This window comes from Mercenaria mercenaria, chromosome 8 (assembly GCF_021730395.1).
Source record: "Mercenaria mercenaria strain notata chromosome 8, MADL_Memer_1, whole genome shotgun sequence".
Taxonomy (NCBI): Eukaryota; Metazoa; Mollusca; class Bivalvia; order Venerida; family Veneridae; genus Mercenaria; species Mercenaria mercenaria.
The window spans coordinates 64067240-64093334 of NC_069368.1; positions in this window are offsets into that span (position 1 = coordinate 64067240).

Consider the following 26095-nt stretch of genomic DNA (forward strand, 5'->3'; position numbering starts at 1 on the left):
GATACTAATACAGACTCCAGTAACGGGATGCAGTACTGTTTGAAAACATATAAATGAAATATTTCTGTTTAAAATTTAAAAGAGTGCATTTTTCTGACGACTTTTAATTGCATTTCTCGTTGAATTCTAGTTATACAAAAAGCATACACTTAGTCGTAAGATCTACCTATAAAAGCTATTTGGAGCATTTCAAGCATTGGCATTATATTACAAATCATTTCGAAAACCAACGGATAAATTATATAAAATTTAGTTTTTATTAATAGTCACTTTTCTTCAACATTCCATTGCCAGTGTTAACTGCTCATTTAATGTTTTCTCTTTATTGTATTTTTGGAAGTATCTATTTTAATCTATTTAAAGTCGATACAGGGTATAACTTATTCTATTTCGTTTCTTAGTAAACAAAAATTAAAAATAAGACAACTAATTTTTTGCGGGTATTTTTCATCAAAAATTGCCGATAAATGATATTAAAAAGAATGGTTGATTATACATAAATCGATTACTGATTTTCAAAACTAGGGCTCTGGATGATTGATTAAGTCTGTACTTATTCTCTTACATCAATAGCTTTTTTTGGTATATTTTTTTGCCGGAATTACTGCTAAAATTAACATTATCAAAAGTCATGAATTACATGTCGTTCTAATTTTGTCTTAAGCCGCCATATGACGTCAATACTTTTACCAGTCGCATGCCTGAAAAAAGATACACTTGAAATTTTGATTACTCACTTCAATCTAAAATGTTGTATATGTTTCTATATTTCTCTGTATTTTTTTCTCGCGGCGTGTGTTTTCGTACAAACAGAAATGCTCTGATTCATCAAACGTCTTTATACTGAAAACGACGTCAATGTGAAAACTTCACTACAATATTGTAATGCCAAAAATTATGTAATAGCTTTATTTCACTCCTCTCACGACGTCAGACATGAGATAAAAAGAACATATCGTGTATGCGATGTGATTGTGACTTCTGCTGAAAAAAATGTTTCATGAAACACCTATATCATAATTCAGAATATGGTTTGATATTTTTCTATCAAGCTTAATACTCTTAGCTACATATCATAGTAATGAAAAATGTTTCGTTAATATAACCTTTATTTATTGATTGCATGTGACATTTTCTCGCAATCTTAATATCGTATATATCGTATTAGAGTAATATTTATGTTTAGTTAGACACAAAAGGATGGAATTGATATTTTCAATTAGGGTTGTCAAATTTAGTATAGTTGGCTCATTAAAATTTCACATACTTTGATTTGAATAATGCTATGTCTGTAAATCTCTTCCAAATTCATACAGGTATGATATAGAAACTAGACATATTTGTTTGACTTGCTGACAGGTTTTCCATAAACAATTTAATTAATTATTCTCTTTTGTACATTCCTTAAACACATCAATACAGGGTAAATTGAGACGTATTTAGATAATCATATTATAAAATGCCGATTTAGCATTATGCTGTCTTTTTAAAAATAGTAACGCAATTCATTGTCATTTTCATACTAGGCGTGATGCAATGTCAATATTATTTTTGATATTATAAATTAGAGTATACTGTATACATATAAGGTTTTTATGTGCCATACGTTAGCTACATTGCATTTATGTTAAGTATTGTTTTCGTGTATTTTCTTTCCTTAACATCTATAGACTGCGATATTTTAATTGTTTCCCTAGTATAATGAAACGTTCATCTGAGCTCATGCCATTTCATGTATAAATGAGTTTTGGAACATTGTATAATAATACTTAACAAACAACAATATAGTTTCTGCATGCTTCATAATAAGTAACGTTTTTAACAACTCGCTGTACACTCTTTCTAAAATAAAACCAGTTTGATATAAATCGGTAAAATATGATAATTATTAAGGCTATATAAACATCTATTTTGATTAAGTGAAATCAAACTGAATTCAATAAAATGTAAAAACAGTACATTGAGTTTTGAGAAATATGTAAAAGATTTGGACCAAAATTACGTTTTTATGTAACTGAAGCTGAATCTAGTATGTGTCAACTAAAAATGTTCCATAAGGACGACCCGATTACTTTTCGTTTGTTTTATGAGTTTTCTTAATCCTAGGAGTTACGATGAGTGTAACTGGGCTAAGGCGCTAAATAAAATGTAAAATACTCACTAATACGCATACACAATTAAGTTCTATTCACCCAGTCACTGTTGATTTGTCATAGAAACTAAGTATAATATATTTAGACTTGTAGATGAATAGCTCTATTTATTATTAATCAAGAGGCTATAACTGTCGGCAGAACTGGTAAGGAGAAAATAACAAACAAACGCTTAAATCAACAAAATTGCAGGCCAATATATTTGTAGAGTTTAACTAGTTTTGCTGAAACTCCCGCTTAAGTGGCTGTGGCGTTACCACAGAAACGATAAATGATTGATGTTCTCTAAATTTGTTAGTTAAGGAATTTCTATTCATCATATTAACTTTAATCAAATTTGAGTTTCAACAAATGATAAACAAAGTGGTAAGAGCACGTTGCTTTGTTCTTATTGAATACATCTCGTATAATAATATAAGTAGTTGCAAGTATAATTATTGAAAAAAAAGTCTACTTTGATCATGAGCTAATTACTCAACTTAACTATATATTTTTCGACTATATAATAGGTCAGCGATATTTACGAATGTGAGAAGTAGAGTTTTATACACAACTGTAATGCGAGTTAAGTCTAATGAGCTTGTAAGGCAGTGTCGCACGCGAAGTATATACTTCAGTAATTAAATAACTACTTGTGTTTGTGTCTCCTTGAGAGCTTACAATAAAAATCTTAAATTGAAAACATAAATAAATTACAATACATTTTGTCTTTTAATTTATCAAACTGTTATGTATACATCTCATATAAGATAAACACTGATAATAGTTTGTTTTGTTTTGTTTTTTGTAAGGAAGCTGAAATTTAATGAAAATCGCATTTACGTTTTCTGTATATTAACGGATTTTGTGTCTGTTATGTTCTATATGATTACGTCTTTTAAATGAAAATTAGCAAAATATTACCTTGCTCAGAGATGTTAGAACACTTCGCCTTGTATTTATTTATTACCCCTCGTAAACTATTATAAAAGTTTGCATGTGAAATAATTTAAAATAAGATCAGCTTTGATCTTGAGCAAATTACTCTACATACGTACACATACCTTCATAGTTTTCAGCTGTATAATAGAGAAGCAAATATTTACGAATGTGAGATGTTTCATTTAGATCTTAAATGTAGTGCATTTTTACACAACTTTATTGCAATTCTACGTCTCAACGAGGTTGTAATGCAGTGTCGCCCGCGAATAGTATCTATAGTTTAGAAATAAATTAACTAGTCGTGTTTGTGTCTTTTAGATAGCTTAGATCTAAAGTAAAAATCTTCATTTATTGCAATTCGCATATTTTGAGTTCATCTGACTGTTATGTATCCATCTCATAAAGCATATACGCTGCCTAAGAGTTTATTCTTGGAAAGCAGCAATTGATATAAAATTACTTTAACGTTTGATACACAACTAAAAAGTCCCCAGTAAAAACATCGCGCTTCGTAAATAAGCACTTTTAATGTTGTCATATATACGACCCAACAGCTAGATCGCTCCTTGCTCCCGATTTTTTTCTGCGTATTGCGTGATGGCTTTAACATGGTTTGAAACTGTTTGTGCCAGTGAACCTGACGTTGACGGTTAAACGACTTTTTATTAAGTCCAGATAATAAATAACCTAATTTGTCATACATATCTCAGATATGCGCTATGTGAAAATATAAATGGCTCAGTGATTTTCCATATATTTTTGTTACATTGCATGCATGCCTCGCAGGTCTTACATATTTTTGACCTTATTATTATATTTGCGTTGTTCTTTCATGCATTATCAGGTTCAATCTTTATTCAAAATATGAAATCATAATCGCTACATTTGCAGGTATGTTTTTATTTCGTCTTCTACTTCCGACCATCAGGGTTAGATATAAATATTTTTAGTAAATATTTAAGTGACTGCAAGGTGTCTGGTTACGGGACACGTGTCTTATATCGTATGGATATCAAGCACATGTTCACTTCGTATACTAAAACCGCAGCAATTTAACTGCTTTGTTTATTTTCTGGAATGCGCATTGTAATCTAATAAATATTGATGCCATTTATTTTTTGCAAAATAATAATAATAAATATTGACATTTTTTCTTTCTATGGAAATTTATAATGTTCAATTCGTATATGAACACGAAAATGAAGGCGCGAAAGTTACGTCAGCTCTACTTAGTGATAACGGGCCGCTGTTTTGGATAACGTTCCTTTGATGACGTCGCTGTTGTTCTCTCTGGTAAAATAATAATGGCCGGGAAGCTGTTTTAATGTTAAATGCAACAAAATCTGTAAAATTTATAATTTAATCTTGATTACAAATGAAAAAAAAATATAATGTAAATATAAGAAATGAAACCTTTTTTTCGGTGTTCATGCGAAAAGAGGACAGAATAGTATCGGCAAAAATTGGATATGGATTTGCCGATCCTATTCTGTCGTTCATTTCACATGAACACCAAAACAAAATCATTTCTTACATGAAAACCTACATCAATCATGATGTTTTGGTAATGATGACTTTGTTGTGCCACTCACCGTTCTTTGGCGACGCCACGTGTGTCTGCTTCTTTTGTTTTTGTTTGCACATGTGTTTGCGTGTTTGTTTATGTGTGATAGTCATTCGCACGTCCGCGTACGGTGGGTTGCGTTTTTGAAATGTGTATTTTACTGTTGTATATCCATCCTTGTTTCCTTGTTTTCCTTAAGTCCAAGGGTTTTGAGCTAAACAGCATAGTTCATGCGTGCATGTTATGAAAGTAAAACCACACGATAACATTTTTCCTCATACAAAACAGTCATTAATGTTTATCTTTGATCTGATTTTCACAAAATATTTTATACGATTACCTTGAGTGTATATCGTCAGATACCCGACGGAAACATATCCAGTATTGCCAGCAGCAAAAAGGGTCAATGTGAGATTGGATACCTATATCCCGCGTCTGCATAAGATTATACAGTTGTAAAGGGATGTGCGTAAATGTGTAACTAACATATATTTATTATAGTCGTTAATATTTACCTTTATCAGAAGTAGTATACAACAATTTGATAAAGCTAATACACGAAGAAGAATTCATTATACAGAAACGATTTGAAATAAAACTGTTACTCAATTACCCATGAAGCTTTAAAACAGACAATGAAGATGATTAAACGGGATTTTTGTTGCATACTATATCTAGTTTTTTGCTGCATCGCCCTCTTTCTTTCTGTTTTTCTTTTTTTTTTTTTTTTGTTTTTTTTTTTGCGGTTTTAGTATATAGGTTATATTACTCCCTGAAAATGTCGTCAAAATATGAAATCATAATCGCTACATTTGCAGGTATGTTCTTATTTCGTCTTCTACTTCCGACCATCAGGGTTAGATATAAATACTTTTAGTAAATATTTAAGTGACTGCAAGGTGTCTGGTTACGGGACACGTGTCTTATATCGTATGGATATCAAGCACATGTTCACTTCGTATACTAAAACCGCAGCAATTTAACTGCTTTGTTTATTTTCTGGAATGCGCATTGTAATCTAATAAATATTGATGCCATTTATTTTTTGCAAAATAATAATAATAAATATTGACATTTTTTCTTTCTATGGAAATTTATAATGTTCAATTCGTATATGAACACGAAAATGAAGGCGCGAAAGTTACGTCAGCTCTACTTAGTGATAACGGGCCGCTGTTTTGGATAACGTTCCTTTGATGACGTCGCTGTTGTTCTCTCTGGTAAAATAATAATGGCCGGGAAGCTGTTTTTAATGTTAAATGCAACAAAATCTGTAAAATTTATAATTCAATCTTGATTACAAATGAAAAAAAAATATAATGTAAATATAAGAAATGAAACCTTTTTTTCGGTGTTCATGCGAAAAGAGGACAGAATAGTATCGGCAAAAATTGGATATGGATTTGCCGATCCTATTCTGTCGTTCATTTCACATGAACACCAAAACAAAATCATTTCTTACATGAAAACCTACATCAATCTTGATGTTTTGGTAATGATGACTTTGTTGTGCCACTCACCGTTCTTTGGCGACGCCACGTGTGTCTGCTTCTTTTGTTTTTGTTTGTACATGTGTTTGCGTGTTTGTTTATGTGTGATAGTCATTCGCACGTCCGCGTACGGTGGGTTGCGTTTTTGAAATGTGTATTTTACTGTTGTATATCCATCCTTGTTTCCTTGTTTTCCTTAAGTCCAAGGGTTTTGAGCTAAACAGCATAGTTCATGTGTGCATGTTATGAAAGTAAAACCACACGATAACATTTTTCCTCATACAAAACAGTCATTAATGTTTATCTTTGATCTGATTTTCACAAAATATTTTATACGATTACCTTGAGTGTATATCGTCAGATACCCGACGGAAACATATCCAGTATTGCCAGCAGCAAAAAGGGTCAATGTGAGATTGGATACCTATATCCCGCGTCTGCATAAGATTATACAGTTGTAAAGGGATGTGCGTAAATGTGTAACTAACATATATTTATTATAGTCGTTAATATTTACCTTTATCAGAAGTAGTATACAACAATTTGATAAAGCTAATACACGAAGAAGAATTCATTATACAGAAACGATTTGAAATAAAACTGTTACTCAATTACCCATGAAGCTTTAAAACAGACAATGAAGATGATTAAACGGGATTTTTGTTGCATACTATATCTAGTTTTTTGCTGCATCGCCCTCTTTCTTTCTGTTTTTTTTTTTTGTTTTTTTTTTGTTTTGTTTTTTGCGGTTTTAGTATATAGGTTATATTACTCCCTGAAAATGTCGCCAAAAGCTTTCAAAAGTGTCAAAATTTGAAATGTGTGACCAAATTCAAACACAATATATACTATATTCGTGATACTTTCTGGTGTGTGTGGTGCACCGATTCAACTTTTCTGTTAGTTAGAAAATGCTTCCCAATATGTTGTACTACATTAAACTTCGGTACACGTTTTATAACTTCATTCAACACAGTTAATGCACCGTTTTCGTTTCTTTTGAAAATAATTTTATTTCAGTAGTTTCATTGATCATAATGAATGAAACCGAAAACTGCCTTTATTTTTATGACGTTCATCTGAAGTATGAATCGCTGATTTGTTTAGAGTTAAATGTTATCAAACAGGTTCATAGTAGAGACTAAGATATATCACAATGTTAATAAATGGTAACATATTGACGTTCGCAAATAGGTATTGACATTTATATATAATAAAATAATTATGCTGCTAAAATATACAATGTGCTAGATTTTATACTGTTCACAGAGACTGGAAGCTTAACGTGAAATAACTACTACAAATCTTAAGTCTTAAGACCACTATTGACTTTAACTACGGATTATAAGAATAAAAGTCGACCTAGTACGCCTCAAAATCTGTTTTACTTATTTTTTAATTGGGTACTTTGAATATGCATTCTTACAAAAAAACGTCTTCCGTGTTTCAGAACATTCTAAGGTTTATTGCAAGATATAATATATTTTTTTTTTGTTTTCTTTTGATGTCTTACCTAACTCAAATGTTGCACAAAGCATTGAAATATTCGTTACATATAAATAAATCGTTTTTGAAATACGTATATGGAAATCGAACAAAAACCGCTTGAAGAGAGCCCATCATCTCGTAATTATTTAACCATTAGTTATATGTTGAAACATTTATCTTTCAAAAGCAAAAGATGATGTATGCTTGTGCGCTTTATTTTAACGAATCTAAAAAAGAAAACCAATTTTTAGGGAGTTTTAGTATACAGAATGACAAATAACGTCTATACGCCTTTACTTATTGAAATTTTGAAACTAGTTTTTTTCCCTATCCGGGATTTCCATGGTTTTTTGACATTTTAGCATCTGACAAAATATCCGTGAATACATAAGAATAAATTTGGTGTTGCCAACGTTTAAAAATTCTTATATTATTCACGTTACCCGTTTGAAAATGCGGTATGTATGGCTTGTTATAGCATAATATGATTTTAAAACAACATTTTCTCGCAGAATCTATGACCATGTACAAAGCTTAACGACTGTCTTACTGCAATCAATACTTATGACGTTCATAATTACGAATACATTGACGTTAAAACAATATTACGTCCATGTACATACGTATATATTTACGTTAGGCGGTAACGAGATATTAAATACACATCGTCATTGCAAGTTTTAAAGACATAGTACTCAGTTTATTCAAGAAAATACAAAGAAATATCAATTTTCTAAGTTGAAAAATTCTACAATACACAAGAAAAGGCACTTAATGTTCCCCCAGCGCCTTTACTCCTCTTAATAATCTACAAGTGTACAACGTTACAAAAGTATGTTTTATGTAGTATTCAAGAAAAATGCGGACAGAAATAAAACTTTCAACAAAACAAATCTCATTTTCTTAGTACTAAAGTCCCTTGATTCTGACAAAGTCCAAGAGAATGTTATACGTTCTTCCCTAAATACTTTGATTAAGAAGTTTTAAATGTACAACGTAGATACGTCTTTTTTTAAATCAAACATAAAGTTAAGTCATATTCAAAAATGTTGATTTGGGTTAAACTAAATCCAGTCGAATAATTTCGTAGCAATTTGAAAGGCCCTAAAAATACATAAAAGGTTAACAGGTTTGTACAGGTCTCCATATGTCAGCGGGGTTAGGTGGCAGATTCTACTTCATTACTTTTGAAATAATTTTGGTACAAATGTTACGAAAATTTAAAGGAAAAATTTTCATCTTATTGACTTATTGTTAAGAAAAAAAAATCAAGAAATATCAATTTTGTAAGATAAAAAGGGCCTAAATTCTATTAATATACAAGGGAGATTTATGGTTCTTGAACTATTTTCTAATCTAGTGATAAATATAAGTGTAAAAAGTTTTAACAGCATAACTCTTCAAGTATTCATGAGAAAAGAACCTGAACAAAACTTTTAATGAAGAAATTCAACTTTTGAAGTACATAAAGGGCAATATTTTTAACAAAATGGAAGTGGGTGTTACGGTTCTTGATCTACTTAATTACCAAATGGTGGTAAACAAGTGTACAAAGTTCAAAGCTACAGCACTTACAAATTTTGAAAATAAGTGGAGGTAAACAAAGATATTTACAAAAGCTATCATTAATAATCAAATCATTTTTATTTGACTCTAACTTGCTGTGGCTGTTTTACTGCTGAACTAATTACCTGAAGATAGAACATATTCACACACAGCTTTATCTAAGTTATTAGAACCAACTTCAAAACTATTTTATATTTTTTGTTTATGTATAGGGCGGCTTGACACATAAAGTATGTGCTCTTCACCACTGTACATATGAGCCGTGCAACATCAAGTTGTAATAATGAAATGAATGAACTGGCACGCAGAAAAGTGCCATTCAAATATTCCACATGAAAATGCAAACACAACCAGCCGTGTCCAACTGTATAAAAACAGTTTGGTTAATTCCGACTGGATACTGAAACGTAAAAATATTTATCACTTCCAAATGTTATGTATCAACACATCCTGACATGCACAAACAGTAGCCCGATGAACTCCCCGGAAACACTACCAGATAAATTCCCTTGCGAAGAATTAATGGCAAGTTGAGGCCTTTACGCGCGCGCAACGCTCCTTGCCTATCCGGCCTGAATCCGAAGCAACCCCCAAGCAAAACTGTTCACATGTCTTCTTCAAAGTTAATATCTTCCATGAAAAAGCGACTATGGAGATTTTTGTAAACCATTTATTTTAAATCATTATTCATTTTGTGTAAGGACCTGGCTAGATCCTTATTGAAGGTTTAATCACTTTAAATATCGTAGATGATAAGACAAAAGTGTTTGTAGTAATTGTGATGACCATCTAATCTGCCTTCTGTTCCCAAAAATATTTTATATTATATGTGTCGTTGGTTACTTGCATTTGATTCAGATCAAAACGGCTGCTATTTGCCACCCAAAAAAACATATTCTGAGTCAACAAGCAATCTAGCCATCCTAATATCCATGTGATCATAAAACAATTCAGGCGGCCAGACAACACCCGAAATCCGAAACCACACTAACCTATATCTCAACCCTAAGACAACAACAACAATCCTCTCCAAATTGTGACAATGCGAGATACTTACCTTAACACAATGAGTGAAACCATTAGGGCACAAATTTATCAAATGTATCAAATTTTCGTCCGAATCTTGAACAGAATCTCTAATATTTAAACAATTTCAAAGACCAAAAGCTTCTAGATCACTCATTCGTCCAGACCCCCGGTCATACCGTACGAACCTCACCTGCCCGAACTATCCGAACTAAAATGAACCAAGCAGAAATGCGCCGAACCTCCCCTCCAACATGCAGAGATACACCGCAACATGAAATCAAGCAGAACCAATTACCAAAGCATGTCCGGATCTTGGAAAACTATCCCGGCAAAAATATCGTCCAACGGACGTAGCTAACCCCCAGAAAACTCAGACAAGCATCAAATGTCAGTATCTAATCAAAAATTTTAGTTAATATATTAAGAAATAAAGCATACAGTAAAATCTAATTTGAATCATAGAGTGAACAGGAGCCGGAAACAACCGTACGTTGCATTAAAACTCCATATACCTAAAAATGTAAACATGCCCGCAAGCTCTCATTCCCAGTTATACACAGTGTTCGTCATTACTAGATGTAAGCGCCCACGACCCTGCCTCCAAACGAACGAAACCAAGCAGAGATGTATCGAAATGCAATAAAATTATATACAGACACCTCTTGGAATACTGAAACAATTTATAAACACCTGATTGACTCCGGAACGTTAGATAAAAACCCGTCGATTACCAAGCCACTGCAATCAGACACGCGTCCGAGGTTAGTATCTAATCAAATATTTTCAGTTAATGTATTTAGATTGAAAATATATGGTATTATCAAATACGGGAGTGTAAACCAGCAGTCCATGAAGCCGAAATGCCAGTTAGAGACAACTGCATTGAAAAACCGCTGGGCACCGTCTTAGAATTATACGACCCCCAAACACATCCGTAATTTAGTGTGCTCGCAAGTCATGCAATCACCCGCCATAACTACACACAACGTAGTAGGCTCCCAGAAAAACTCGGACGAGCGTCAAATGTCAGTATCTAATCAAAAATTTTAGTTGATATATTAAGAATTAAAGCATACAGTACTATCCAATTAGAATCAAACAGTGAACAGCTGCCGGAAACAACCGCACGTTGTATTAAACTACCATACACCCTGAAGATGTCAACATGTTCGCAAGCTCCCATTCTCAGTTATACACAGTGTGCGTCACCACTGGATGTAAGTGCCCATGATTTTGCCTTTAAACGAATGAAACCAAGCAGAGATGCATCGAAATGCACTAAAATCACATATAGACATCTCGTGGAAATACTGAAGCAATTTACAAACATCTGAGTAACTCCTGAACGTCAGAAAAAACTCCGTCGATATCAAGTTACTGTTAACAGACAGGCGTCCGAAGTTAGCTTCTAATCAATTATTTTCAGTTAATGTATTTAGAGTGAAAATACATGGTATTATCAAATACGGGAGTGCAAACCTGCGGTCCATGATGCCGAAATACCAGCCGAGAGACAACTACATTGAAACACAGCTGGGCACCGCCCTAGAATTATATGACTTCCAAATATAACTGTAAGCCAGTGTGTGGGTAAGTTATGTACTACCTCAAGCATATTAAAAACAGTTATTTAAATGCCAAAAGGAAAGCATGGTACCGTCTTACACTGCAGCATTATAAACTGTCAGATTTTAACCAGTGTGCGGCATTATTTGTACTCTTGTTCCTGGTCTAGATATGGTTATTTCTTAAATAAACTGCCCCTCACCCCCCCCCCCCCCCCCAAAAAAAAAAATAAAAAGAATTTGTCTATAAACTCTGTGAAAATACATCTACGTTTAACCAAAATAATTCCACGGCTGATCAGTAACTCTCAACCCTTATAATATGACGTTGAAACATGATGACGTCATGATCTAAATGCTGAAAGACTCGGAAAATAGACGTATTGTCTGTGTTATATATTCTAGTATAATAACTGCTAGACCGATTGGAACATCACCACCATTGCAACCCTCTCCCCACTCGGTCCCAGGCTCGAGCAAACCAACTGCAACACCCCGGCGCCTCCTTGTCCCAGTCACCGCACCATCAGATGCATAGTGTAAAGGATCGTGTATACGTTGGGGCACCGCCTTCGGATGGCCGTCAGTACGAAACGGTCGGCGGTACATCTATCATTTGGGAGCCCGACCTCTCTACCCCACTTGACCTGTGCTATGTATGCCCCATGCTGTATTACTATATAGATACTTATATTGATGTACATTATCGGCTGATATGATACAGAGTAAGAATGAATGTAAAAAAAAAAAAAAAAAAAAAAAACAACCTACAATCTTATTTTGTTTTCATTTTTTTCTTCTGATTATATGATAAACATCAGTCAGTCACAGTGATTGTATCCGCATTATTGCCGCTAGAAACTATGTAGTTGCAGAAGCATGACTACCATATGATACATTCTACCTGGTAAGAAAGTTAAAACAACAACAAAAATAATAGACATAATGTGTTATGAACTTACCAAATCTGTATAGGAGCTCGATACATTTATAAATTATTATGTTCAAGGTTAGAACGTTTTATACATATGTTAGTACCCGGAACAGGCCCGCTCCCTCAGCAGAAAAAACTTTTCTTTAGCCTTCACCAATATTACGCGGGACTTTTATAACATTCTATGTTTATGTATAGGGCGGCTTGACACATAAAGTATGTGCTCTTCACCACTGTACCTATGAGCCGTGCAACATCAAGTTGAAATAATGAAATGAATGAACTGGCACGCAGAAAAGTGCCATTCAAATATTCCACATGAAAATGCAAACACAACCAACCAGCCGTGTCCAACTGTATAAAAACAGTTTGCTTAATTCCGACTGGTTACTGAAACGTAAAAATATTTATCACTTCCAAATGTTATGTATCAACACATCCTGACATGCACAAACAGTAGCCCGATGAACTCCCCGGAAACACTACCAGATAAATTCCCTTGCGAAGAATTAATGGCAAGTTGAGGCCTATACGCGCGCGCAACGCTCCTTGCCTATCCGGCCTGAATCCGAAGCAACCCCCAAGCAAAACTGTTCACATGTCTTCTTCAAAGTTAATATCTTCCATGAAAAAGCGACTATGGAGATTTTTGTAAACCATTTATTTTAAATCATTATTCATTTTGTGTAAGGACCTGGCTAGATCCTTATGGAAGGTGGCCACTGACTCTAACTTGCTGTGGCTGTTTTACTGCTGAACTAATTACCTGAAGATAGAACATATTCACACACAGCTTTATCTAAGTTATTAAAACCAACTTCAAAACTATTTTATAGTCGTATGAGGTCTTAGATTTTAACTTTTGAACATAAAAGGAGTTGTAATTTTACTTCATTGTTGGTACAAACATCGTTGACTCTCAACCATGAAATCGGCGAATACTTTCCCGTAAATATTTATGATTTTACAGTATATGACAACATTAAATACTTAAATTGTTACTAACATTCTAGAAACATGGAAAACACGGAGTTAAACTACCTTGCATCTTTATGCTCATCAAATAGAAAGAAATGGAGATGGCAAATCAATTTTATTTGTAAGTAACAGTACATATTACAAGTAAAATGTAGAAATGCTTTATTCCGTACAAATAAAGCAGTAAAAATTTAATGCAAGGTATTATAAATCTAATGAACTCTACAGCTTACTTTGATCAAGAGGGTAATGATGGGTCATATATATATATATATAATATTGTAACTCAACATTTGATAAATTTCTCTCAGTTATGCGTAATACACAAAGAAAGTAACAATAGAACATATCTGAAGTTGCTTATATTGCTAATTTTATATTCAAATATGCGACAGCTCTTAGATACATAAATATCATAAATATCATAAATACATGACGCAGTGTTTTTATCGTATACTTTTTTAATCTGTAATAAAAAAAAATGTTTCACGTGCTTTTAATTGTCGTAACGGAAAAATAGTCAGCTGGTAACTGCAAATGAAACCATTGAACATAAAATAATTGCCAATATTTTACACAAACAAACTATTATAATTGTTTTAGCTTGAAATTATAAACGGTTAAGTTCCTCTGTCTGGAGTCATAGATTTCATTTTTCAAATGCTATTTTTATTGTGTTTTGGGTTTAACGCCGTTTTTCAGCAGCATTTCAGTTATGTGAAGGCGGGCAGTTAACTTAACCAGTGTTCCTGTATTCTACACCGGTACAAACCTTTTCTCCGCAAGTAACTGCCAACTTCACCAAATGAATCAGAGGTGGAGGACGAATGATTTCAGACACCATGTATTTGATCAAATCATCACGGAAAACATACAGACCGTCCGGAATCGAACTCGCGACCCTGTGATCCGTAGATCTACGCTCTCCCTATTTAGCTGTTCACATGCTGTTTCTGATTGGAGCATTAATATATTACTATATAATATATTTTTTCCGACTTTATTACACACTTAGTCAATCCGAAATTATTTGGGATGGTTACGTTCTATGCTACAGGAGAGCTTCTTGTATCGGAATGTCAAATTGTTCAGCCAAACATAACTCTAATTTTCATTACTAAATATTGCAAGCATTTTGTTTAAGATACACCATTAAATACTAACTGAAACACTGTTGAAAAACGGCGTTAAACCCAAAACAAACAAACAAACACTATTAAATACAGTGATTGAAAAAAAATAAGGAAGAATAGTTGCCAGCATCTTAATAAGACCGCTATTGTAATACATTCTAAACATCTAACTCTAATATGTTCTTCAAACAGAACAGATAGAGCCAAAGTAAAGTGAACATAATTTTTAAGTCACGGCAACATACCTATAACAAAACTAGTACATGTATTTAGTTTGGATCGAAGATAATAAATTTGTTAATGAAAACCAAATTTACTCCTTTGTATGGTAAAAGGGAGCTTCTTGTATCGGAATGTCAAATTGTTTAGCCAAACTTAATTCTTTAGTTTTATTACACTATTAAATACAGTGATTGAAAAAAACATAAGGAAGCATAGTTGGCAGCATCTCAATAAAACCGCTATTATAATACATTCTAAATATCTGTGTGTGTGTGTGTGTGTGTGTGTGTTCGGATTTAATGTCTTTTTCAACAATGATTCAGTCATATGAACGACGGTGGCTACTTGTAGCAGTGAGCACAATGCCAAACTTTATAGTGCTGCCTCACTGGAAAATCACCACTCATAGACACGTGATTAACTTTAATATGTTCTTCAAACAGAACAGATAGAACCAACATAAAGTAAACATAATATCTTAAGTCATGGCAACAGACATATAAAAAGTAGAACATGTATTGAATTTTGACCGAAGATCATAAATTTGTTAATGAAAACCGAATTTACTCCTTTGTATGGTAAAAGGTTTACAAATATTGAAGGACTATAATGTATATTTTATTGCCATGTGTATAGTTCATTGATCCCTATTATATTTAATACATTTGATTGTTATCTGAGTATAATTTCAGGGTTTGGACATTTCAGCTAATGAAATAGATACTATCAACAACTTGTGGTCACCTTATTTTATTACTATAATATAAAGATGACATTTCCTAACCCGCTGACAACGACTATGTAATTTAGAAAACTACTTTCGCATGATAATATCTAAATTAAATGTCCTATATCGATTACTTTCAGATTTATCTTGAATAAAATTAATGCCCTTTGAAATAAGAATTTTTGTAGCAATTATGTATTAAAATTCCGACGTCTTGCAACAGCAATTTGCAATATCCAATTTATTAAAGATTTGTAATGCATATAATATATATGCCAGTAATAATTCCATATCGCATTTGTTATTTTGTTAGCATTCTAAAAAGTCATAGAATTTAATTATTTCAATTGTAAAATAAACACTTTAAGAAAATCTATCAAAATGTCATTTGCAGGCAAATAATGCTTCCGAGCAGAATATTCGCAGATTCTGTTTTACTTTCTGTACATGATAGGTAATGACAAGTGCAACATTAATCAGGGCTCAAAGCACCAGCTTAGACGGACATCTATTGAATTTAATGGACTTTACGACTACCGAGCAATAGAAAATAAAACACCATCGAGTCTACGCGAATGTATCTATGTCTAAGCCCCTAAAAACAAGAACAATAGCCGAGCAGAAAAAGTCACCAATGGTGCACTTAGATTGCAACTATTAATGTATTAAGTATTTTATACCAAATTCCTTTCTTCAATAAATACCTAAATAGCAAGAACCGGTCTGTTTCGACGCTTTCTAAAAACCACAAGTATCTACGTTTGTTAGTTGGTGATTCTGACCCATATGGAACTAGAATAATCTCATGACATTTTGTCTAGCTTTCACTGATATGATACCTGTTGTTCCTTGTTTGTTTAAATATTTGCAGAAAATCGTTTTTTACACTTATTACAGAGCTGCGTCAAAGATGTAAATCCCGCTTTTATTTTGTTTAGAAGTAAATATAGTTACTGTATAGTAACAGTATGTTTAGCTCTGATTTTACAAATGTCACACATTAATACCTATACGCCTTTGTAAAACACAGTATTTGTTTTTCTAAATACCGTTAGGCTTGATGAAAAAATGAAGGTAATAGACTGAAACACTGAAATATTGCACATTGTGGGGTAAGCGTACATAACATTTATTAGGCTATACCTACTATTTTGGTCCGTCCAATATACTGTTTTAAAACTACCTTCCACATTGGAGAGAACATTTATAACTTTTTAACTAATTACTTTAACAAGGGACCATACGCCGCTTATCATGGAATTGTACTGAAATGTAGAAGACATGATGTAAGCTTATATATATATCAAACTCATGAATTGTTAAAAACATACTTATGAAGTGAAACCAGTTAAAACATAAACAACAAGTCTCTAACATGACCTATTTCTTATCAAAGATAGCCTAGCATCTAATTTGATCTAGAATTTATAGGAGCAAACATGTTGACCATGATTTATACAAATCAGGTTGTTCAGTAAGTTTTCAATGACTGACCAAGTGTTATACGTTTTTGAGCTCAGGTACACACGTTTGAACTTGACTTAAATTACATACAGACAAACATTCTAAAAAGATTTATGATAATCAAGTTGACAAAGTGGCCTCTGAAGTATTTACAAAGTTTGTCCATGATTTGACCTAATTACCTAACAATGAATTATCTGAACTCAGAATTTGGTTTTTAATTTAGAAAACGGGTGTTTCCAAATATATTTTTTCTGTGACGTCATGTATATATTTCATCAACGCTTGTCAAACAAAGGGAAAATATACCTACTGTTGTATTTGTTTCTTTTACCATACAGTGGGGCTTCCGATAAATTTCCGCGCTTTCGAGAAACAAGTCGTTATCCGTTCATTACCCGTTCTTGCAAAATGATACGAGAATCGTGTATCGAGCTGCGCATGCGCATCGGTAAACGAGAATCGTGAAACGAGAGCTTATTGCGCCTGCGCAACGTGAAAACAACGGTAAGCATGAAAAACACAAATGGTTTCATTCACTTATTTATAAAGTATCGTATTAATATAAGTTCAAGTTTAAATTTTACTAACAATTTAAGGGAAGCACATTGCATTTAAATGATCTACATTACACGTATATTTAAAACATGTTTTTCTTTGCCTTTCGCGTAAAATGTTTTATCATAAATATTTTGTGGCACGCGAGTTGAATTCACGGTATTTTATTCATTTCATAAATGGCATCATTATATTAAGTTAACACTGGTAATATTTATGCATGTAATTATTAGACAACTATGAAATTTAGATATTTTTTCTCTCTGTTCTAATATTTATATAATGTACTCGTGTTAATAATATCGTATATATTTGTAATTTGTATTAAATTATGAATATGCTTTAAGTTTACTATTTCCTGTAATGTAGAAACGTATATTACAATACAAAAATTAAAACTCATCTTTCTACATGATGACGCCTACAGTTCAATGGAAAGCGCCCCTGTCTCTGGCCACCAACTACGCTAACCTTCCAAACGACAAAATCCCATCCCAAACTCCACAAATTTAGTACTTTTTCTTACAAGATATTTCAAATAATTTTGAATTCACTCTGTTCGACAATCAGTTTTTTTCTTACAAATAAATGAGGTCCGGGAGAGGATTTTTATAGCAACAGATGTTTGGAGTCCTTCTGTTTTACCTACCGGCTCATCATATAAGAAGTATATGTAGCACACAAAAGAAATAGACATAAAAAACTGAAAAAGAAATATTTATATAAAGAACTTATCACTTCCACGTAACAGATCGTGCGCCAATGCAATAAATTACACTAGTTGACACGTGACCAATATCTGGTCAAGCAGAACTTCAAAGTCTAGTGCTCTATGCGCGTTGTTCATGACGTATGATAATCAGAATCGAGCGCCCCCTGATTAGCGGACAACACGTCCTAGAAGTTTGACTTTTTTTTCCTTACCAGTATCGATGTTGGTAAGAAAGTATGTATGCATGTAATGTGCCTTCTTTTTCTTTACTAGATGGCATTCAAAATTGCACTGACTCATTTTGTGTAAATGTTGTTTTTCAATCACATCATTTAACTTCAAAGTTTCGGATATCCTTAGATCTATTTATGCAAAGAATAAAACTTAAATAAATAGGAAGAGCACAGATCTACGGGTCGTAGGGTCGTGATTTAGATCATTTAATTGTGCGAGGCGTATGTTATCTGTGACATTGTGTCCGAAATCGTTCGCATTCCACCTTTTATTCACGTGAGCGAAGTGTCAGGTATTTGCGGTGAACAGGTTCAGATTAACTGTCTGCTGTTACATAATTGAAACACCAATGTAAAAACGGCGTTGAAACCCAAAAGAAACAAAGTAACCATCTGTATTACTTTTGTCGTAAATTTTAAGATATTATTGAAATATTTTCTATGATATGTGAACTATAATTTTGCTTTAAAATGATGAAAAAAAAGTAACAAATACTGCGGCAAAACCGTATTACGAGTCAAGTGTGAAAATATATTTTGCAATGCTCAGTTCATCATTATATCAAAATCAATTACATTTTCTCTCGATTAATAATCATTTTCTTTAAAAAGACCAGTTTTTCAAAATATGTAATTTAAAAGAAATATTTCATAAAAATCCAGAGCCATGTATTGTTTACAATCATAGAAAACAATTGACAAAAGTTTGTACCAATGTCGCCATGACTGTTGAAATGATTGTAATTCATTTTATAAACGTATACACGTGCGGTACATCAAGAGGCAATTAATCAAGGTGTGAGTATCAGATTAAAGGTGATATCCAGACCGAAAGTAGCAATAAAATGGAAATAAGGAACAATAAGGTACTATATTACTGTAACACAGTATTGTACATGAAAACATAAATATCTAATTCTTCTTTTTTTCTTTTCCTTTTCATTAAGATGACTGAAATTCATACCGTCCAAATCGGACACAGTTGTCCATTTATATTAATTAGAATATGTCCGATTTTATCTTACTTTGAAAAAAAAAGACAAAAAAAAAAAACAAGATATTTTGTCAGCGGACAAACCTTACCCTCATACGTAAGCCTATAATTCACAGAATAGATATGTTTTTTAAAGGTTCGTTTGTTTGTTTGTTTGTTTGTTTTGGGTTTTAACGCCGTTTTTCAACAGTATTTCAGTCATGTAACGGCGGGCAGTTAACCTAACCAGTGTTCCTGGATTCTGTACCAGTACAAACCTGTTCTCCGCAAGTAACTGCCAACTTCCCCACATGAATCAGAGGTGGAGGACTAATGATTTCAGACAGAATGTCGTTTATCAAATAGTCACGGAGAACATACGCCCCGCCCAAGGATCGAACTGGCGACCCCGAGATCCGTAGACCAACGCTCTTACCTACTGAGCTAAGCGGGCGGGCTTTTAAAGGTTCGTTCCTTCATATTTTGGCTAAAATGATCTTATTTAAAATTGAAGTTTGGTCATATTGTGCACATTGGTGCAATATGAGTTTTCATTTCTAAACTATCTTAAAAATGCAAGATCAAGAAAAAAATGCCCAAGTCGAGTATCGTACCCAGGCCGCCGCGGCAAATAAAGCTTTCTCGCTGTCATTACTAGCACACACCGGATGAACATGTATTAAACGATCGCTGAATATAGATATTTTAATTAAAGCCTTTTACCTCTGGTAAAGCGTTAGAAAAGTCTTTCAAGTTTCTATGTAAAATTTAGTAAAAACAACTAATCGCCGTGTGTTTCCGTAACAATAGTGTGCCAGTAAGTATCTTGTAACATTAATTACCTGATACCTCAACATTTTCTTTTTTCTTGTTGCCATACGATCTGGAGGCCGGCGCCTTTAAACTCCACTGTGCGATTACTCTCTATGAAAATATCTTAAAATGAAAATACATTGGCGGGATTTTGACAACTTACTCAAAATTCAGCAGAAAGAGTTTTGCTCTTCTCTTTAAAACATAGTTTTGATTAGACTCTTTTACTAGAAAGCTATTTTGTTTATGGAAACTATCACTTTAGCGACATGGTATAGAATATCGTAGGAAGATTTGAACCGGATAAATGTTCAAGTCGTACGTCACATGATCAGCATGATTAGGACGTAAAGAATGCAGATGCGTACAGAAAGCGTGCCACATGGGGCACTAGATTGTGTGGCCGAAACTTTTAATCAACAGTCTTGGCATCGTGACATCGCCTTTATATTGCGTAAGCAGCAATTAATCTATTCTCATCAAATATCATTATAAACATGAGGCTAATCATGAGAAAATCAGCATAGTTGTTTGCGACCAGCATGGATTCTGACCAGACTGCGCAGATGCTAACGGTTTTTCTAATTGCAACAGGCTTTGAAAGCGAACAGCATGGATTCTGAGCAGACTGCGCGGATGCGCAGGCTGGTCTGCGTCTATTTTGGTTGCAAAGCCACTCTGTTGATTTTTTCATGGCGCGGCTCTAATAGTAATAATGCGATACCACTTTTCTTCTTTAGTGTACTACACTTCAAGCCTGTTATATTTAACATGCTAACACGACCAGAAAATAACCTACATACATGTAGGGTTATTCTTCAATAATCGACGCGCGTGCAATGAGATCATCCGATGCAGGTGCGTAGCACGGTCGTTAAAAGTAGTTACAATTTTTTTTCTTAAACTGTTGATACTAGTATTTCGTGTTAGAATCGAAATAACAAGTTTTCAAGTGTGATTTATTGTAGAATTACCCGAGTTGTTCGTTCTTATGCTAAACCACATACCACTCAGGCCTACGATAAACCACTAATGGGAACTTATTTTTTCTTAACTATTAATTAACTTAAACAGACTTTCGCAAAAATATACGGCATGGAAAAGGTATACACAGCCTTCCTTTTCATGGTGATGGTTAGTGGCGGATCCAGTTTCCAGGGACAAGACCCAGGGAGGTGGTATATAGATGGGATGCAAGTTTGTTATCTTCTAATAAGAATTCCTCAATGAGTAATGTAAAGTAAAGTGTTACGTTTCGTGTTGCTCAATATGGAGTTTCGCTAGGCAGTAGTTCCCAAAATAACAAGTGAATGGAGTACTGCCATGCAATACGATGTCCCCTACTGGAAAGCACCTAATTTTCTCTACTGCAGCACAACATAATGAACTGATACCTGTCAATAATGTATTTATGAACAATATTATACTACATATACAATATGTTATAACAAAATGCTTTGATAAATATTTGCATACACAAAAACCTACAGATGTTTATTGTTTAATAACATCTATAAATATAAACAATGATGCCAGAATGTCACAACATACACCCGTCATAGCAAGTTTCCTTACACTAGCACCTGCATTTTCATATTGATTTTTTATTGGCCAATTATAAAAAAGTGGAAAGTTAATCCTATACAAACAAGAACAAAATGTATCTAATATAAGTCCACACTAGACCCTTTACCGTGTAGAGATAGGTCAAAATACACCTAAAAATAGGATATAACATTCATGTTGTATTCACAAGAAAGTGGTCTCAATATTTTCCTACGGCGTGTAAAAAAGGGTTACAAGATATAAGCTATTTATAAAATGCGACACCCTTTGCATAGGCAAGGTATTTCTTTGTTTTACCAGAGGATCTAGTTTTTGATTAATCATGATCCATATTAAAACTCTACCTAGATTTTATCAAGACAAACATTCTGATCAAATTTCATGAAGATCCACAGAAAAATGCAGCCCCTATTGCTTGCACAATTTTATTCTTTGGTTTGACCAGGTGACCTAGTTTTTGACCTAACATGACCCATATTTCAACCTAAATTTCATAAAAGCAAATATTTTCATCAGATTTCATGAATATCCTACCTAAAATGTAATGTGCACAAACAAGATATCACTAACATTGATTGACCTAGTAACCTAGTTTTTAACAGTAGGTGACCAAGTAACAAAGGATGGAGGACCAACACAGGGTGATCACAATAGCTCATATCGAGCACTTTGTGCTCTGATGAGCTTAACACCAGTACTGCTTGTATATATCAAAGTATACACAATTTAAAATTGTGGATGTCTGTGCTCTACGTTTTGTTTTTACTTGTATTGTAGACAGCTTTTCAAAAGGTTTTGTGTTAACAGAGATAAAAACAAAATATCTAATTTACACACAGTATAACATTGAATCAGCTGTGAACCAAAGTATTTCTCTCTGTGTGCTAGCATGGTTTTCCACCATGTTTCATCTTAAATATTGATTCTATTAATTACAGAAAAGAACATATCAAATAAGAATGTTAAGGAAAATTGTCATTATGCTTCACAACTTAAAGGCATACTGTGCTCAAATTTCATATTATGCAAATATTAGCGATTACTATACAGTGAATATGTAGACACAGCATACATGTAAATATTTGTGTCTTTTTTAAATTCATAGTGCATTTGCTTTAAATACTTAAATACTACACACTGATATATGAATATAAGTCAATACAGTGTGAACATGTTATGCCACTAAAACCTGAAATGGATATTACTTTCTGAAATTTAATTGTGGCTGAAGCTTTATATAAACATATTTATTTGACATATTCAGTCAAATTGAATATATCTGATCAGATGAGGATTTTTTAGATTCAAATTAACATGTATAAAAAAATATTTTAGTAAAATTTGAGCATGGCACATTTTTAAATATGTTATCTTGGTCCTACACTTGATTTGACAATGCATTTTAAAATTCCTAACATGGAGAAATTAAATAACTATTGTCAGTAATGATGCATCATTTTCTTCGCTTCCAGTAACTCCACAATTTGTAAAAATGTCAGCTTAAGTATGTTTTCAAGTTAAAGTCCTGCAGACATTTACATCGGCTATTTATAACTTCACTACCACATGTAATAAAAGAGAATGATAATCAATTGTTGGCAAGTATTGCAGTTGAGTGAAGAGTTTGTACTGTTTGGATATGATACATAACGGGTATTAAATTAGTGTCTTTTCATATTGAATTTATTAAACGAGTCAAATAAAATAATCCTCGCATTTTATCAATTTTATTCAAGGTGTTTGATAAATCCAATGTTAAAAGTCACAAACGTCATATTCTTCTTAACACATGTTATATTTTCCTGTCGAAACATAGCAAAATTCTACTTTCTTCTGATATATAAATAGGTCAATCGGACAAAGTCTCATAAACAATAAACGACGACGTCAAAGCTTTATTACACTAGTGTGTTATCACTTTTAGTAATGGCTTTATAACGCTCCCGCGACGTCAAACATGCGATAAATAATATTAATACATTTGGCTAGAGTGCAGGAAGCTCTGAGAAACAAATTTGACTGTTTAAACACTATGTAGACTGAATCATTTGAAACAACATGTAATGTACTCAATTAATTCAGTCATTAGTAAGCAATTCCTTGTGAAATGCAACATTTAAAGAATAAAACTCCAAATTTGCATGTTTAACTTCAGCATCTCTAAATTTCCCAAACTGACTGGTATCAAACCTTCACCCCCGCCCCTCCCAAAAATAAATCTGTAACAGGTATGTAAAACATTAGGAATGAACTATTATAACCAAACTGAGAACCATTAACATTGTTGTCTCTCCCTGAGCAGATCTGATGTAGGTGGAATTTGAGTTACACTGAGCTGCCAACCAGAATATGAACTTGCACCTTTATATACAATACAATTATAAACTTATACTTTGACATTGAAGTAACACCATGCATAAACAATTGAATGATTTAAAAATCAAGTATGCTTACATTATTAAATGAATCAGTGTAATTCTTTAAAAAGGCACTTACTATACTTCTATAATTGTTTCAATGTATTGATAAATAAATGCTAGAAGAAGCTATGCACAAAATAAAACTGATGCTGTAAGAAACTATTATACAAAATAAAAATTGTTTTGGAATCCTATTCAGCCGTTCAGCTTTATACCTGGCCTGATTTGCATTTGCCAGGATATTTGTGGCTAGAAATCCAACAACTGAATCTTAGATTATTAGAGCAGCAGTCACAGGTTCAAATCTTGAACCAGACGCCATTAACTTCTATTCTATTTTTTTATCAATATTATTCCTTATTGTGGAATAAAACATATTTTTTTATAAAATTAGCACAACATTATGTACAAAACAGTTGTTGCTTTAAATCTTGTATTAATGAAATACTGTTTAGCTTCCCAATCTTACAGATTAATCTATTCACTAAGTGATAAGAAAGGTAAACATATATGGATGAATAACTTTCATATCATTATGGGTGGGTTATGTTTATTGACCATAGAAATTTAAAGTATCACTCCCTTTTCGAGATTAATCAAGAAATCACATGTTGCAGTCATCCATTCTGTAAATACCTCACTGTCAAGGCTGATTTGATCAACAAAACAGACAATCTTCCAGTCCTGCAATTAAGTTGTTATTATAAATGTCCAATGTCAGTAATCAAATATACCATATTAATAATAATTCAATTTTGTGTGATTTGCAGTGACATCATCACCAAATATTAATGAAATGGATTTTTAATATGCAGGATGACATTGCATTTAGTGCCTTTGCCTGAAAATGGAATGGGACTCTGAAGAGTCTGAAACATTGAGCAAATGTACAATCACAATGGGGCTCTAACTCAGGACCCCTTGCTTACAGTGAGACTCTCCTTACTGAGCTATCTGCAGCTACTGTAAAACATTCACGACCAGGAGCTAGGGTTACTTTTTCATCTAATGTAAAACATAGTCAAGAAAAAATAACCGCCTGTTTCTTTTTGCCACGCCGGTATTTGGCAAATTCAGCCCATATTTATACGTGCTTTACAAAAATGAAAATTGCCTTAAATTGTTACATTAACCCACCTATTTTAAAGTTAGTATGTTTTGATATGATATCATTACTAGTTTTTTGTTAATCAGTACGAGAAAATTATATTTGCCATGGCAAAAGCGGTTTTGCCATGGCAAAATGTGTTGCCATGGCAAAATAATTTTGCCATGGCAAGAAAATTCATGATTTTGCCATGGCAAAATTGCCATGGCAATTTTTTTTTCATTTTTCTTAAAAAGTGTTTTTTAATTTTTCCCAAAAGAATGTTTTGGTAAAATATTTTGTGTCTTCGATAACCAGTTTTTTTTTTTTTCCCAGGGCAAAAACTGGCCATGGCAATTTTGCCTGGCAAGTTTGCCAGGAAAGGGTTCTGCCAGGGCAACTTTGCCATGCAAGTTTCTGCCAGGGGCAACTTTGCCATGGCAAAATTTTACCAGAATTGCCATGGCAATTTTTTTCCCATGGAAATTTAATTTATTTT